General features: G+C 35.9%; 2 long non-coding RNA genes across 2 annotated transcripts in view; one reads left to right on the top strand and one right to left on the bottom strand.

Annotated features, from left to right (window-relative positions):
- Positions 1-10,373, bottom strand: part of LOC127521116 (uncharacterized) — a 43,106-nt gene extending 32,733 nt beyond the window's left edge. Inside the window, exons 1-2 of the long non-coding RNA XR_007932276.1 lie at positions 10,103-10,373; positions 8,020-8,098 (exon numbers count right to left, since the gene is read on the bottom strand). This is a non-coding gene — a long non-coding RNA (uncharacterized LOC127521116). The remainder of the gene's footprint in view (positions 1-8,019; positions 8,099-10,102) is intronic.
- Positions 1-15,984, top strand: part of LOC127521117 (uncharacterized) — a 147,999-nt gene that overhangs the window by 99,157 nt on the left and 32,858 nt on the right. The window lies entirely within an intron of this gene.

Raw genomic sequence — 15,984 nt, 5'->3', positions numbered from 1 at the left:
TTAAAAGATCCGTTGACTTAAAACATCCATTCATTTAAAAAAGATCTGTTCATTTAAAAGACCTGTTCACTTTAAAAATCTGTTTAACGATCCACTCACTTTAAAGATCAGTTCACTTGAAAAAATCTGTTCACTTAAAAGATGCATTCATTAAAATCTGTTAATTTAAAAGATCTTCATTTAAATAGTTCATTTAAATGCTCTGCTCACTTAAAAAAGCTGTTCACTTAAAAAAATATGTTCACTTAAATGATGCATTCACTTTAAAGATTCGTTCACTTCAAAAGATCTGTTCACTATGTTGAATTTGTTGACATAAATAGAAAAAAATTAGATCTAAAACTGGCTAGTGTAGAAGTATGAGAAAGGTCAAAGGTCATCACTCATGGTGGTTTTGATGACATCACACCCTGACTAGTTAGTACAACACGAATCAGAGGAGGACATAATAAATACTAAGAAGTTACAAATTTACATTATACCTTTGTCTATTTTCTACATGTTTCTATTCACCCTTTCACTCACATGATGTCAGTAAAATACTTTAATTTTAAATAAAAAAGTAAAATCCAAATAGAAGTATTTTCGCTATAGTGGTCTTGGTACTTTTGGACAAACGGAGCACGTAGAGTTGAGAACGCTGCTATCAGGCCTGCAAGACACATTGTGCGAGTCCTGCAGCTCAGCGTCCGTGACTCCCTGAGAGCCCACGATAAACCGACACTCCCACTTAATCAGACGCAGCACAGTGTGTGTGTGTATCAGACAGAGAGTCTGTAGCACACACACTTACAACTGTGTCCATTTTCTCCTGTAGCATGTTTGAGTTTCCACTGTACACTTTAGGTTATTTCTAAGGCTATTATTGTTCCTGCAGGAGTGTGAACAAACGCCACCTCACTCATATTGTCCAGTTCGCTCAATGCCAATTATTGTCTGCCTATACGACAACAGAAAAAAATGCGCCTAGATATCTACTTCCTGTCTACATCCTATCTCCCTTTCACTCAGAATAAAATGTGTGTGCTGCTCGCTCTAAGTGAGAAGAAAGTGTCAACAGTGGAGGAAATCACAACCCACACCTCAGTTTTTCACTCCTTTTTTTCCCCTAAGATTGTGCTAAAGTGAATGCTCATGTCATCTAATGCCTCTAGTTCTCTTCCTGCAGACGTGTGAACTGCTTTGCTGTGTTCTTAACCCTACCTCGGGCTGTGTCCTTCCAAGTTCATGTCAGTAGTGGAAATGTTAAAGTCTCTGGGGTTTTCTTCTAATCTTGTCCTTCTCAGCAGAAAATTGGCGAATTTATGGACACTGGTCCAATGTCAAAGATGCTTCTCAACCTCATGCCTTGAAGTCAGACTAGCTTATGGCGGTCAATCTGGTTTTACATGACAGCTCTTATCGGCCCTAACCAACTTCACCAAACGTGGCCTAGCAGGTCAACTAAGGAGATCTAATGTCTTCCAATTCCTTTGTTACTGACTATCCTGAGGTCAAAAGCCAACTAAAGTTTCAGACAAAACAGTTTGTCATTGGTAGACATCTACTATGTTGACAAAATATGGCTACATTTTGAATGGGGTTTCTTTTTTGTTTGTTTTTTGGTAGAAGAATTCTAATCAGTTAAATGTTGACCCCTTGAGGTCCACCAGCTTGTAGTCCACTTGATCAACATCAGATCAGACCTGCTAATATCCATAAATGACCTTGTTAAAATCAATGCAATGTGATCTAAAACAGGATGGAAAAATGAGAAAAAAAATAGAGTAGGATTTAATATTTATTTGGATCATAACAGGCTTAAAGGGTTAGTTTACCCAAAAATGAATAAAAAAGAATACTTTTTGTGTGCAAAAAAAAAAAAAAATAACAACGACTTTATTCAACAATTTCTTCTCTTCTCTGTCAGTCTCCTATGCAGTTGACGTAGTAAACACAGTGCAGCACTTCCAGGTTCTATGTCAGAACGCCGGCTCAGTATTGGCTGATGCTGATCATGTGAGCACCACGGTGCATGTGTGTAATGCTGACGCAGAAGCTGGCCAATAATGAGCCGGCGTAACGAAAACGGAAGCACTGCACTGCGTTCACTACGTCAGCTGTGTAGGAGACTGACAGAGAATAAATTGTTGAATAAAGTCATTATTTTTGTTTGTATACAAAAAAATGAAGAGTTCATTTGCAAAAACAGATAACTCTGTTTTTATTAATTCTCATAAATCATGTTTTCTTTATTCTGCATTCCAAGTAATATCAATCAAACTGCATTTGGGTTGTTTTAAGGAAAAATAACTATAAAAAAATAAATAAAAAATACAGGTAACTTACAAAATTAAAGTTCATTGAAAGTATGTTTTTTATATATATTAAAAGTTTGTTTTTTAGCAAAAGCAGATAACTCCAACAGTCATTTTTTGGCAAAAGCAGACAACTCCACATTTCATGATTCAGAGTTAAACAAAACCAAGTAATTGCTTCGTGACTGCATTTAAAACACACTCAAACACACGTGCACATACACGCACACTCACACATTAACAGATGGGCACACACACACGCAGAGACGCACACATGCGCGTACACACAAAATCAAAAGGACAAACAAAGTTTTAGCAAGTAAGACGTGTATGGTGTACAAGGAGTTGCAGGAGTTGAAATTATAAATCCTTGATCACTTTTAGTCAGCTTTGACGAAGCTCCTCTCAGCTAGCACGTCTTTTCGAAGTGACTAGCAGCCTTGTCACCTGACCTGAATACTGCGCGCTGATTCGCTAAAACAGACTTTAGGTTGTGTACACAAACAACAAGGGTGCTTGTCGGTTTCTGCTGTAAAACATCAACTCATGATGCCTTGACAGTGAACAATACCAGCTTTTTTGACAAAAAGTATTTAGGGTTCAGAACGTGCTATATGTGGAGAATATAGCACGGCAGACAGTTCTGTTTTTTTTTTTTTTTTTTTAAATGTGGCGTTTATCGGTTATTGCAAATGAACTCTTCAAATACAAAAAGTATTCTCATCGCTTCATAACATTAAGGTTGAACCACTGTAGTCACATGAACTATTTTAACCATGTCTTTACTACCATTCTGGGCCTTGAAAGTGGCAATTGTGTTGCAGACTATCGGAGGTCAGATAGCTCATGGATTTCATCAAAAATATCTTAATTTGTGTTCTGAAGATGAACGAAGGTCTTGCAGGTTTGGACCATCATGAGGGTGAGTAATTAATGACAATTTTCTTTTTTGGGTGAACTAACCCTTTAAGCCCAAAGTATACTTTGGCTGTGCACTGTCCGCATAATGTAATTTTCATCATCAAAGAGGGTCCGCGGACGTCCGTGCTCACTGTCCGCATGCAGCCGGTGCGTGTACAACAGTGCATGTGCGAGTGACTTGTTGTTGGTATTAATGTTAAAGAATCGTTCATTTAAGTGTAATTTTTTTCAGTGAATCAGGTTCACAGAACTGGGGTCTGATGTATAAACGTGTATAAACGCACAAAAAAAAAGACACTGAAATGTGTGTACGCAATTTTCCACGCACATATCAAGATTTATAAAAAATAAACTTAGCGTAAATATGTGTACGGGAGCTCTAGACCGTGCGTACACACTCTTTTACTGGAGTGAGTGAAGTAATGAAGTAAACAGAATGATTTAAACTATGTTTATTATTTGAACATTTCCATTTCCACATTTAGATTACATATCCCACTCTCCTTAATGGAGTTAAGAACTGAAATTATATTAAATCATTATCCATAAGTTACAACATTTTTATATGAATTTAACTAGAAATATTTGTAGTGGATGTGCTGCTTTTGAATACTTTTCCTGTGGCATGCTGTGTTTTAATGTTTTAACTACAGCGAGGATTGCTTGGCGCATGACAATTAGCTTTAAAATATGTTCTAGATAGCAGAACTCAAGTTTTGAGAAAATATTTTCGCGGTATTAAGCAGATAGCTTAGCAACATAATGGCATAATGACAGACACTGAAGGAATACACACTTTTGTGCGTATGCACGCTTTTAGGATTAAATCTACGGAATGTTTTATACATGAGGCCCTTGTTTTGAATGATTCATTGACCAAACAAATTAATCGATTTACTCACAAGTCGGACTTAATGACTCATTGACGAAAATGATAAAACAATTCACAGAACCAGTCAAAGAAGAGAATGATTCATTCATCCAACAAACGATTGATTCACTTTTAAATTGAACTGAATGATTTGTTGGTGAAAACGATAGGAACAATTCACAGAATCAGTCTGAATGATTTGCAGAACTAGTCTGAATGATTTATTCACCCAACGAAATGATTAATTCACTCTTAAAATGGATTGAATGACTTGTTCATGAAAATGATATAATGATTGACAGAATCAGTCTGAATGATTGACAGAACTGGTCTGAATGATTCATTCACCCATCTAAATGATTGATCCACTCACAAATTTGACTGAATTACTTGTTTACGAAAATGAGAGAATGATTCACACGCAACCTGTCTGAATGATTGACAGAACTGGTCTAAATGATTCATTCACCAAATTAAATGACAAATTCACTCACAAAATGACTTGTTTAAGAAAACTGATTTGCTTGTGAAATGGACTGACTGATACATTCACAAACCGGATTGAACAATTCATTTACGAATTTGACTGATTTAGTCCGATTTGTTCGTGAGTTGTTGAAACTCTTGAACCCTTGAATAGATGGGTAGTACTGCAAATTCTTTTTAAAACCATAAAAATACCACATTCACATTGCATAAATGATTTTAACAACTTTATAGAGTCAACATCCACTCACATGTCATTTGAGCCCATCACAGCACGGATGCTTCTCTCATCTCCCGTTTCCCTGGAGACAGCAACCATGGAAACCATGACAGGCCCCATTGACTGCAATCCCACAATTCCCTGTCCACTAGGCATGTACAGTAAAAGCTTTCGTCTGGAGGGCGTCTTTATTCAGGTGACTTCAAAAGTAGATTAGTTTACCTGCAATCGATGTGGCATGCGAGAAAAAGACGAGGATGCCCTCCAGATATGAAGAAGCACAATAAAAATAAATCCCAAAGACATTTTAACCACAGCCTGGAGATGAAACGCAGTTTCGTTACATGACATAGGTAAGACAGACAAGAGGAAGATCTTAAGTGCTATGCAGATGGTAATTGTTTAACATGAACATGAGGTAATTTCAGCATTAACGGGCACTAGTTGGAGTAGGAAATATCAGTGTTTTTCTACCACTACAAAAGATTCGACTCAATGTTTGTGAACATTTTTATCAATCCATTTCATGACCAAACAGTCCAACTGACAAATTGATCAGTTGGTTTCCCGAATGAATCATTCAGACCGGTTCTGTGGACCTGTTCGGATGATTCTCTGACAAGATTCAACTCAAAAGAATGATTCTTTCTTTAATCAGACATTGATACCAATCGGTAATTTGTCCAGAAGCAAATTACAGGCCTTTTTATTGATGAGATTAGGCTACTTTTTTTGACACTTTTATCAATAGAATTTGCCACAGTTGAGGCTGGTTTCAGTGAAATGTTTTGAATAACATGAATAAAATCATTTAAAAATCATTTTTTTTCACATTGGGTTGCCAGAAACTGAAATTAATGTTCTAAGTTGTATTTTTATTTAGCAAGATTGATGTTTAATTTCACAAGTAACAACTTTAGTCAAATAGGCAATGCAACTATATCTTCTAAATGCTAAAAATCTTTTTTTTTTGGTCAAATATTTTTAATGAATAATGTGAACAGGTTTGAAGAAACAATCAGGGGTGACTATGGTCGTAAGTCCCATTGAACTCGACAGAATAACGGCAGAACTTGCGACCATAGTTCGCTTTGGGAAACGCACCCCTGAATGATTTGTTTCACCATATTCTCTGATTGATTCACTCACAAATTGGACTGAATGACTTGTTCACAAAAGCATTAGAACGATTCACAGAAACAGCCTAAATGATTCATTCACCAAAACAAAATGGGTGATCTACTCACAAATTTGACTAAATGACCCGTTCACGAAAAAAACAAAACAACAACAATAACAATAACAAAACAATAGAACAATTCACAGAACTGATCTGAATGATTCATTCACAAACATAAATGATTGATTAATTTACAAATTTGACTAAGTGACTTGCTTACGAAAGTGATAGAACAATTCACAGAAATAAATGAATCATTTTGAATAACACTAATAAAATCATAAATAAATGGATAGTTGTGAACACTTCCAGAGCTTATGACTGTTATGAATGGCCTGATTATTATTTACATAGGCCTATTGGATTACCTGAAAACTGAAATGTAGATGCATTTTTATTTTGGAAGATGTTTAATTTTAAGAGTAACAATTTTATTAATATAGACACCGCAAATAAGTCTTTTAAATGCTACAGTAAATCTCATTCTGTATACACACAAGAATTCAGATGGAGTGACAAAAATGTTCTATATCAAACCTCAATCCAAAAAAATGTTGACATTTATCTAAAATAAAATAAAATAAAATAAAAATTACCTGTAAATGACAAAACAATTACATACTGCCTGAAAAGGGCTTAAAGGATTCAGCGCGTTCAACGTCACTTCCTCAATGTCACACTGAAATATCGTCATGTGACTGACTACATATGAGGCAACTTTTTTTTTGGACATTTTTTTTTAATTAATTAATATCTGTCAAAACTCATGAGTTTTATCAAAGAAAAGCCATTCAAACATTATTTTACAGAAGCTCCCCTGAGTAACAATTACTGACCAAATGGGGTTTTAGTACATATTGTTATGGTCCTTTTTGTGAGTGCACAATAACTGTTATACAACGCTCTCCATCTCTCTCCCTTTCTCTCGGTAAGTTGCCGTACGTATGGCAGCCCAATAATCTCAAGCTTTCAAAACTGCTCGCTGTATGCCATCCTGCGCGCTAGAGTGATGTGCAATTTGTTTAGCAAGAGGCACTCTATAACAGCTAAAGGGAGGAACGCAACTGGAAGAAAAGCCTTTTATTGCTCCAACATGGAGATCTTTCAGACAACAGCAAAATATACAGGCACTCCACTTTCCTGCCAGTCAGAGCACTGTCCAAAGTCTTTCTAAAGAGATGGACAAATGTGTTGTTCACATCAATAGTGAGCGGACAGATAGGCCTATTGAATCAGTATCTTCGCCTTTTACTATGACACTAGGACACAAGGACTGCGAAGAGATGCAATATTTTCTTTATAGAACATAATTATGATCATATAGTAGGGCTGGGCGATTTAGGTTAAAAAAAGTTGCATTGTTTACAATAAAGTCTATCTATCTATCTATCTATCTATCTGGAAATGCTAGAAATATATATGTATGTGTATATATATATATATATATATATAAAATCAATTAAATCAATTAAAAGATAAATTATAATTATATAATATTTTTCATATAAAGTTATATAATGTTTGATGACCCTGAAATATATACACACACACGGACAGTGAGTCAAAACACACTTCTCCAGGCTTGCCGTTACATTCGCTCAAAGCTGGATATCATGAAAAGGCCTTGTGTACGTACACCAATCGTGCACTTTTCAAAGGCGCCAAATCAAAGGCCAATCTGAACAAAGCACTACCAGACCAGAATGACAAAACACCATCCTGTCTTTCTGTCTTCCTATATTTCTTGCCCTTTCAGATATCAACGTCTTCACTTAGGATTTTTTGAATAATGTTATAAATAAATAATTATTATATAATAATAAATATATTAATAACAACAAACAAAGACCCAAACAAACAAACTAAATAAATACTGAAACAAAATGAAAGTGAATAAGCAATTTTGATTTTTGGGGAAACTGTCCCTTTTAATACATTTCAACTGTAGTCAGTGAAGTCAGAATTATGCAATCACAAAAAAGAATGTGTGAAAGTGTGAATAAATTGTTCCTTAGTTATTCATAAATATGAGAGACACACTTACATGTGGTATTGTGTGCAATCCATGGTGTGGTCTGTAGATCTGGATCAGCTGGGCTTATCAAGAGTGTAGGGTTGGGAGTCTAGACAAGAATGATGAGGATATCAGTCTTCAAAATACAAATACATATCAAAATGTATGTATAATAATGTTTTTAATGCTGTATTTCTTCTATACTGGTGCATCTACCCAGAATATGCTTGCATGAGACGCTCAGTTAGCTCTGACACATCAGAAAGTGTCAACAGTTGTCTGATATCAGACTGTGAAGCTGTTGGCTGCGGCACAGAATCTTCAAGCAAGATCTGGCTTCTGATTGGCTGCCACTGCACGCATACACTCCCACGCCCCTATTTTTAGAAAATTAATCATTGGATGAAACACGGGCGAGCGCTCAAAGTTATCAGTCAAGAACACATTAATCTGTTTACGGAGCAGGACAGGCGATCTTGCGGCCAGTTCACGTAAATACATACGGCAATAAAAGAGTATCACCCATCAAACACATCAACTGTGTTCAAAGATAAATGATGCTGAAGTAAATTGTGTGTGATTATTAGTGTGCTGTCTACTTAGCATTTTAAGGCAACATAAACATGCTCGAAGTAATTCTATTCCTTCTACAATACCTCTTTTGGGACAAAATTTGAGGCAGCATCGCATGTATCCTTTTTACAGAGAAGGAAATCCCACAATGCAGTGCAAGCTCAGTGGAAAAAAAAAAAAAAAAGAATCCAAAATGGTGGAAGACTCTAGAAATGATGACTATACACTTATATTTATTAAATATTTTTTTAAAAAGTAGCAATCAAAAAGTGTAGTATAATAAACAAAAATTATTTTACTTTAATATTTGTGTGTAGGCTAAAGTACTTCTTAAGCTACATGAAGAAAAAGTATCCAAGATGGTGGATGAGTCGACTAGAAATTCACTTCACAAAATATCAATTAAAAAGTGCAGTCTAATAAAAGAATAGTATTTTAAGAATAGCACTTTTTATGCTTGTTATAGTATGAGGTTCTTAGCTTAGCAACAAGCTAACATCAAATTTTACTGGTATCAATTATGAGACAATTCTTTGTGATAAAATGGCAGATAAGTCCAGAGAACATTATTGTACATTGCTGCGAACACTAATATGGTCATCGTTATAGTTAAAGTTCTTGGTGTGAACAGGCTTTATTACTAAAAATAATAATAAAAAGTCTAGTCTGATGAAGAAACGTTACTATTTTACTCAGTATTTACAAGTGCTATGTACTTTTTTATGATTTTTAGATTGTGTTGTTAGCTTAGCAACAAGCTATCATCAAACTCTACTACAATCAATTGTGAAACAATCCCAGAATTCACTGTGATAAGCTCAGAGACAAATATCAAAGATGGCAGACAAAGTTGCTTATTATAGGCCTAAATTTATATATTAGAATATTTAAGAAATGTTGTACTCAACATTTGTGCATTTAATGTACTTTTTTATGCTTCTATAATAAGAAGGAAACTAAAAATAAAGTATCTAAGATTGTGGACAAGTTGACTAGACATTCACATATTTAATCAATAATGAAAAATATCAATAAACAGTTTACAGTAAACATTTATAAGTGCTATGGACTTAGATTATTGCAATGTTAGCTTAGCTGAACTGAATCAGTGGAGAGTTTGCTGCCTATGTTGTACATTCCAAATCATTTATGAGGCAGCAGCCTACATAAGCAGCGAACAGCAAGTATTGTCTTAACTTCAGCATAAAGTCACATTGAGGAGGAATATGTGTGCTGGGAAGCTAATTAAGGTGTTGTGGATTATTTCAAACTTTTCCCAGGAAAAGGCAGAAATGACACGGAGGACCAGGCACCTGTGATGAGTCTTATTTGTCAAATTCGAAAGCGTTGCCGCTGACAGAATGAGACCGACTATTAGTTACATTGCAGGTGTTGCCTTGCAGCGTGGATCTAATGTCCTCACCTTCTGTCCCATCGAAAGGGCAGCATGTCCTTACGAAGCTACACGAGGGTCTCATGACAGCAAAAAAAAAAAAAACAACAACAACAAAGTGGAGTGAATGACAGAGCTGAAACTTACCAGGCGAAAGGCAGCAAGTGGTCCTGTCGTCATGTTTTACCAATTGACGTCCACTGACTGGAACTTTGTCTCGAGTTTGACAGTGTATACGGCTAAAAGGCCACGTGCTGAACGTCTCAACTCTTTATCTGACTGTCTGTTTGAATGTCTTTCAATGGTGTTTTTCAGATATGAACCTCATATTTTCTCATGTTGGCTATCTGAACGTGTAGCCCCACCCTTTGAATTCAAATGCTGCAGTTGCTCCTTGGACCAGATATGAAGAGGGGCTCTGGAGAGAAAGACCCACACCCATAAACACATGTGTTTGGAGGAAGTTGGCTGTGGAGGAACTGGTGAAGTCAGCACGCAGATGTTAGGGTCGTGATATTGTTATGCAAGTCAACATGAAGTCAAAATAGCCCCATTTACTATACTTTTCAAAAACATGTTTCTGCTTTTTTGTGCCTGATTGTATTCCAAAAGAAGACGAAACAAATCTTTAACCTTATCTTAAAACAAAAGGAACATTTTTTCCACTCTTTTCAACCCTTTTCCTTCAATCATCTGCCTCCATTCTGCTATGCAACACCCACTTTTCATTATCCAGTCAATTCCCAAATGGACAAAATTCATGTTTCTCATTGAATAACCAGTTCCCTTCCTAGAAAAAAAATGAGATTGCATAAATGGCTTGCAACCTTTGGATAACTTAGTCTTGGTGCATTAAACTGGATAGAAAGTTGTAAAACTTTAAAGCTTGACGATTTATGGAAGTAATGGTCATTTAAAATCCATCTGCTTTCATTATCATCTCCAAAATCATCATTTAGGTCATATTCTACAAAAACCTGCACTCATAATGCATATTCACAATTTCTGAAGGACTGAGTCTTCGGATCAAGTTTTCATCAAGTGTTCTTCTTTTACAATCCCTCTGTTCCTGCCAAAACACTTGGCTGTACAAAGTTAAATTTGTCATTTCACACAAAAGTAATACAAATCTTATCCAGCTCTATCTGCACTGTGGTGGAAAAGTAATTCAAAACGGACTTACCTACGAAGTAATACGCTTGATATAAATGGGTTAATGTATAGTGAAATTGCTCCAAAAATGGTGAGAAACACAATATATTATAAAGCGTGAGACCTCAGGAATCACTGGAGTTCAAACCTACCTGAAATGTACAGTTACATAACCTTCTCAGTCATTTGTTCACTGATCATTCCCAAAACACCCCAAAAGTTCAAGAAAACAGCTTCAAAACGAACTAAATTTACACACAGTTCACTACAAAAAAGTTTTTAGTTAGTCTTTTTTTGATTTGTTTCCAAGCAAAAATATCTAACTCAAAACAAGATACATTTACTTACAACACTATATAAGTTAAGACATGATTAATTGATTGTATGTTGAATACAAATGTGTTTTGTCTTACTGCACTTGCAGATTTTTAAACTTATTTAATTTTTTTTGTTCATACTTAAAACAAATGAAAAAAAGATCTGTCAGTGTAGTATGACAAAAACTGGTGTATTAAAGATACTACAAGCAACCTGATCTCATGAGAAAACAACTATTTTATGAGGTGGATTCCTACGATATGATTCACACAGAAACATATTTTTAGAAAAACAAACAAAAAAACAAAAACAAAAAAACAACATACACATGGAAGCCCGCCACTAAACCTAACAGTCAGTGGGGTGTAAACTGATCGCAAAGAATTACAAATGAGAATGTACAAATTCATACAAATTCACCAAAACTTAAAAACAGTTACGAATTGCCAAAAGAATGTGCTGAAACAAATCTTAAAATCTTATGCAGTGTTTCTCAAGTAAATTTATGGAAATTCATAGTAGAACAGTTTTTTTGTTTTTTTTTCCCCCTTCAGTATTGTAGCTTAACTACATTTTTATGTTTTCCAAAGTAAAGTGAGCAGTACCAAAGACTTTCGGTACACAAAGATGCTGCACTCATATTACTTTAAATGGGAGAAAGCAACACACAGTATATCAGAATAAAGGCTGATTTATACTTATGCGTCGGACCTACGCCGGAGCCTCTGTGTCTGTTTTCATTTATAGTTCTGCGTTGTTGTCCGCGTCGACGTGCATGCAGACCACTAGGAGGCAGTGTCCGCGGTCATGTTGAGGATCAAGGCAAAAGCCGAAGAAGAAGCAGCTTGTCATGAACGTTGTCAGAGAAGCTTACAACTAGAAGCGGCAGAGAAGCGGCAAATAGGTAACAGCTTTTGTTGCAGTTTGACTGTATGTTTCCCCTGAAACAGAGCATTTTTTCATTCATATGGAAGTTGAAAACGCTCGCTCTTCTCCGGTTGCTCCACGCCAGTTTTTTGACGTGAGGGAGGGGTTCTAGCAGACCAATCACAGCGCTTGTGGTCCGCGTAGAATTGACGAATTGTTACATTTTTGAAAAGGTGAACGTTAGGCTACGCGTGCTACACACAGCCATCGGCGTACACTCGACGCAGAAGTATAAATCAGCCTTAAGTCCCGCCTTCTAAATAAAAAAGCCAATCGCCAATTGGTAATGTCATTACGTCACTGTAGCTGCCTTTAGAAGCTCCGGTTGATATAGAAACAGTGTTCTGATTGACTGCACATGGGCGTTGGCTGGTCCAACTTGAAAAATGCAGTTTTGTGTCATGATTTGAGCTTTAGAAACAAAATTCATTGGTGATTTCAAATATTAAATTTAAACGTAAGCTTGATGAACAGCTTTGGAGAATTTGATGTTTACCCATTCAAAAAGATAGGAGCTGAGACGCATTTCAAAGATGGCCACCGAGTTAAATGACTTGCCTCAAAGGGACTTTGGCAGTAGGCTACTTGCCTGCACATAGCTCTGCTATGATGCAAGGTTGTTGTGGATGTTTGCTACATGGCCCAACCCTAACTTTAAGTATATTAAAGTTGTATTTGAATCATATATACTCCAAATGACGGAAAGGAGACATCAACTTTCTGTTCACGGCGTTCATCCGGGGGGAAGCTCTTGGGGCGAAGGGGCGGAAGGCGTTAAGGGATCTGGAATGGCTTTTTAATTACAGCCATTTTCTGCTCAGAAATGAACTGATGCAGGCTGTCAGCAGCCACAGATGCCGCGCAGACTGAGGGGACGCGGGCTGCACTGAGACACCACCCGCCAGCTACAGCTGGATCATATGGGCGAGGATATTAATTACTGAGAAAACACATGCGCTGACCTGCTGTATTCTGTGTGACTAACGGAAAGGAAAACAATGATCGTAGTGACTTGTTACATTATTTACGACTGCCTAATGTTTAGTGCGGACTTCGCTAATTGTGTTTTCAAACAAAAGTATTAGCAAGGAAATTAATTAGCATGGGTATGTGTTTTGTAGTGCAGTAGTTAGTCAATGTTCAGATGGACAACTGTACATTATACTGTCATTATTTACTCACTATCATGTCATTCCAAACCAGTATGATGTTCTTTCTTCTCTTGGATACAAAAAAAAAAAAAAAATACATTACAAATGTTTTTGTGTAAAAACGATTAAAATGTGTGTGTGTGTGTGTATATATATATATATATATATATATATATATATATAGTAGTCAACATTTGAAGTGGATCAAAACCTTTCATCAAAGTTGTCCTAAAACCTTCTTCTTTGGACAACTTTGATCAACTTTTTTGATATATATATATATATATGACCCCTAAAGTACTTGGCATTTAAATGTTGCGGACTAGTCTCATCAATTTGTAAAGGATGTTCAGTGAAATATCAAGGAGGAAAAATGTGCTTAGACTGAATACAAATTAATAAACGAAAGATTATGGGAGACTTCAGGGGTTTCAGAAAGAATTTATTGATTTTATATCTGTTTGATACCAAAAGCTTGTCTATTTTTGACATGCCCGAACTAGATGGATTTCGAGGCGCTGATGTATAAATACATTTTCACGGCTCAGAGGAGGATTATACTGACAGGAACAACAGGTAAATTTATGTTTCACTGACATATTTAGAGATTTTAATCATGTTGAAATCAAATATATCTTTTTCTCATACAATTTCTGTAAAAAAAAATAAAAAAATAATGCAACAAACTGTCTAATCTGTTATTTTTTGTCTAACTCTGAGAAATCCAATACAGTCTGGATAGGAATGTCTCCAGTATATTTTATTTTTCACAACACTTCTCCTCATTTACTCTGACCTTCCTTTGAATACTGTAAATTTGTCATCGGACCTTCATTATGGATTTGGACCATTTTGCCAACTCTCTGACTAAAATAACAGTTGGTTCAAGTACTCCTGGCATCTCACTTAGCGTAAAAAGAGAGTTAAATCGATAAGGAGAATCAAAATTTGCAGGTAGTTGCAACGTCAGGCAAGTCATTTAACTCTGGTGCACACTGCAATTTTTATGTCCTTTACGATTGTTGTTTAGGATTGTCCAATGTTATCCTGGGTAAAATCCAAATATTGTGCAACAATATGTTAGTCTGTATGATGTATATAGCTAAGATTATGGTCACCACTGACATAGTTAAAATTCTGGCCGATACCAATAAGCAGATCATTATTTTCATGTTATGGCTGATAACTGATACTGGCCAATTTATTTATTTTATTTATTTAGATTTTAGTTATAAATCGAAATAAATAAAATAAATGTAAGCATTAGATGACGTTAAAAGCAATCTAAATGAAAAAATTAGGGGAAATAAGCATGCGCAGTTAAATATAAAATATTGACCGATATGATAAAAAAAAAAAAAAAAACTCTAATATCAGCCGATAACCAATATGGTACCCATATATTGTCCATCACTTGTCAGAACTAGCCGCCATAGGCTAAGATTCATCGCTAAAGCAATCATTTGGCTACGGAGCCCATAAAGAGACATGGTGAAGGAGAAAAAAATGAGATAGGAGGAAAAACGATAAGAGCTTTTGCGTTCCCCCAAGAAATTTCGCGTTCACATTTGCAAAATTTTCGCGTTCCCTCAAAAAACTTTGTGTTCGCTCACAAAAAACACAAAAGTTTCGCAAGCATATGCAAAAGTTTTGTGAGGGAATCACAAAACTTCCAATCATATACTGTTGATTTTGGTCCTACTATAAAATCTCGCCAAAATGATCACCGAAAATTCCCTTAAATGCCAAAATAGTAACAAGAATTGGCTTTGGAAAATGAATCCTGCTTCACTGAGTCAGAGAAAGAACTGGGAAAGCCTCCGATAATAAACTCTCTCTGTCTCACATGCTGTCATCTATGCTCCACATTTTTGCCATAATTTACACTGATATTCAGAGTGTGTGTCTGACATGATTGTCCGAAACCTCTGAGTATGCCGAGGGAACGAAGAAGGGAGAGAAGGGAAGATGGAGGAGAAGGTGCAATGAAGGGAGACGTATGACGACATTTAACGAGGCAGACGCTCATTCCAAATTTGTGCGCCCTACATACTGAAATGCCATCATGAAGGTGGAAGGAAAAGAAAGAAAGACAGATAAAGGCCAAGAAAAACATAGTAGTAGAACGAAAGAAAGTAAAAAGAGACCATAAAAATAAACTACGGTAACTTGAAAGAGCTCCTGAGGGAAAGTGAAAAACACAAAATCTTTCATATCTCATTTTTTTTTTTTTTTTCCACCCAGACAGTAATGAGATTAAATTGAGAGCAACAGATAAATAGACTCTGGTAATCTCACATGTGTCTGCTATAAAGTTTCAGAAGATATCTCAACAGTGTCTCTAATTGTGCTCAGATTGGCCAAAATACAAAAGTCTGCAATAAAAATTCCCACATCTCAATATGAATTCAAATATTATTCATGAAATTTACAAACAGTCACATTATTTTATAGCTCTGCACTTATCAGGGCTGACCCAAA

The sequence above is a fragment of the Ctenopharyngodon idella genome, chromosome 10 (genome assembly GCF_019924925.1).
Source record: "Ctenopharyngodon idella isolate HZGC_01 chromosome 10, HZGC01, whole genome shotgun sequence".
Taxonomy (NCBI): domain Eukaryota; kingdom Metazoa; phylum Chordata; class Actinopteri; order Cypriniformes; family Xenocyprididae; genus Ctenopharyngodon; species Ctenopharyngodon idella.
This window is presented reverse-complemented; position numbering and strand designations above follow the sequence as displayed.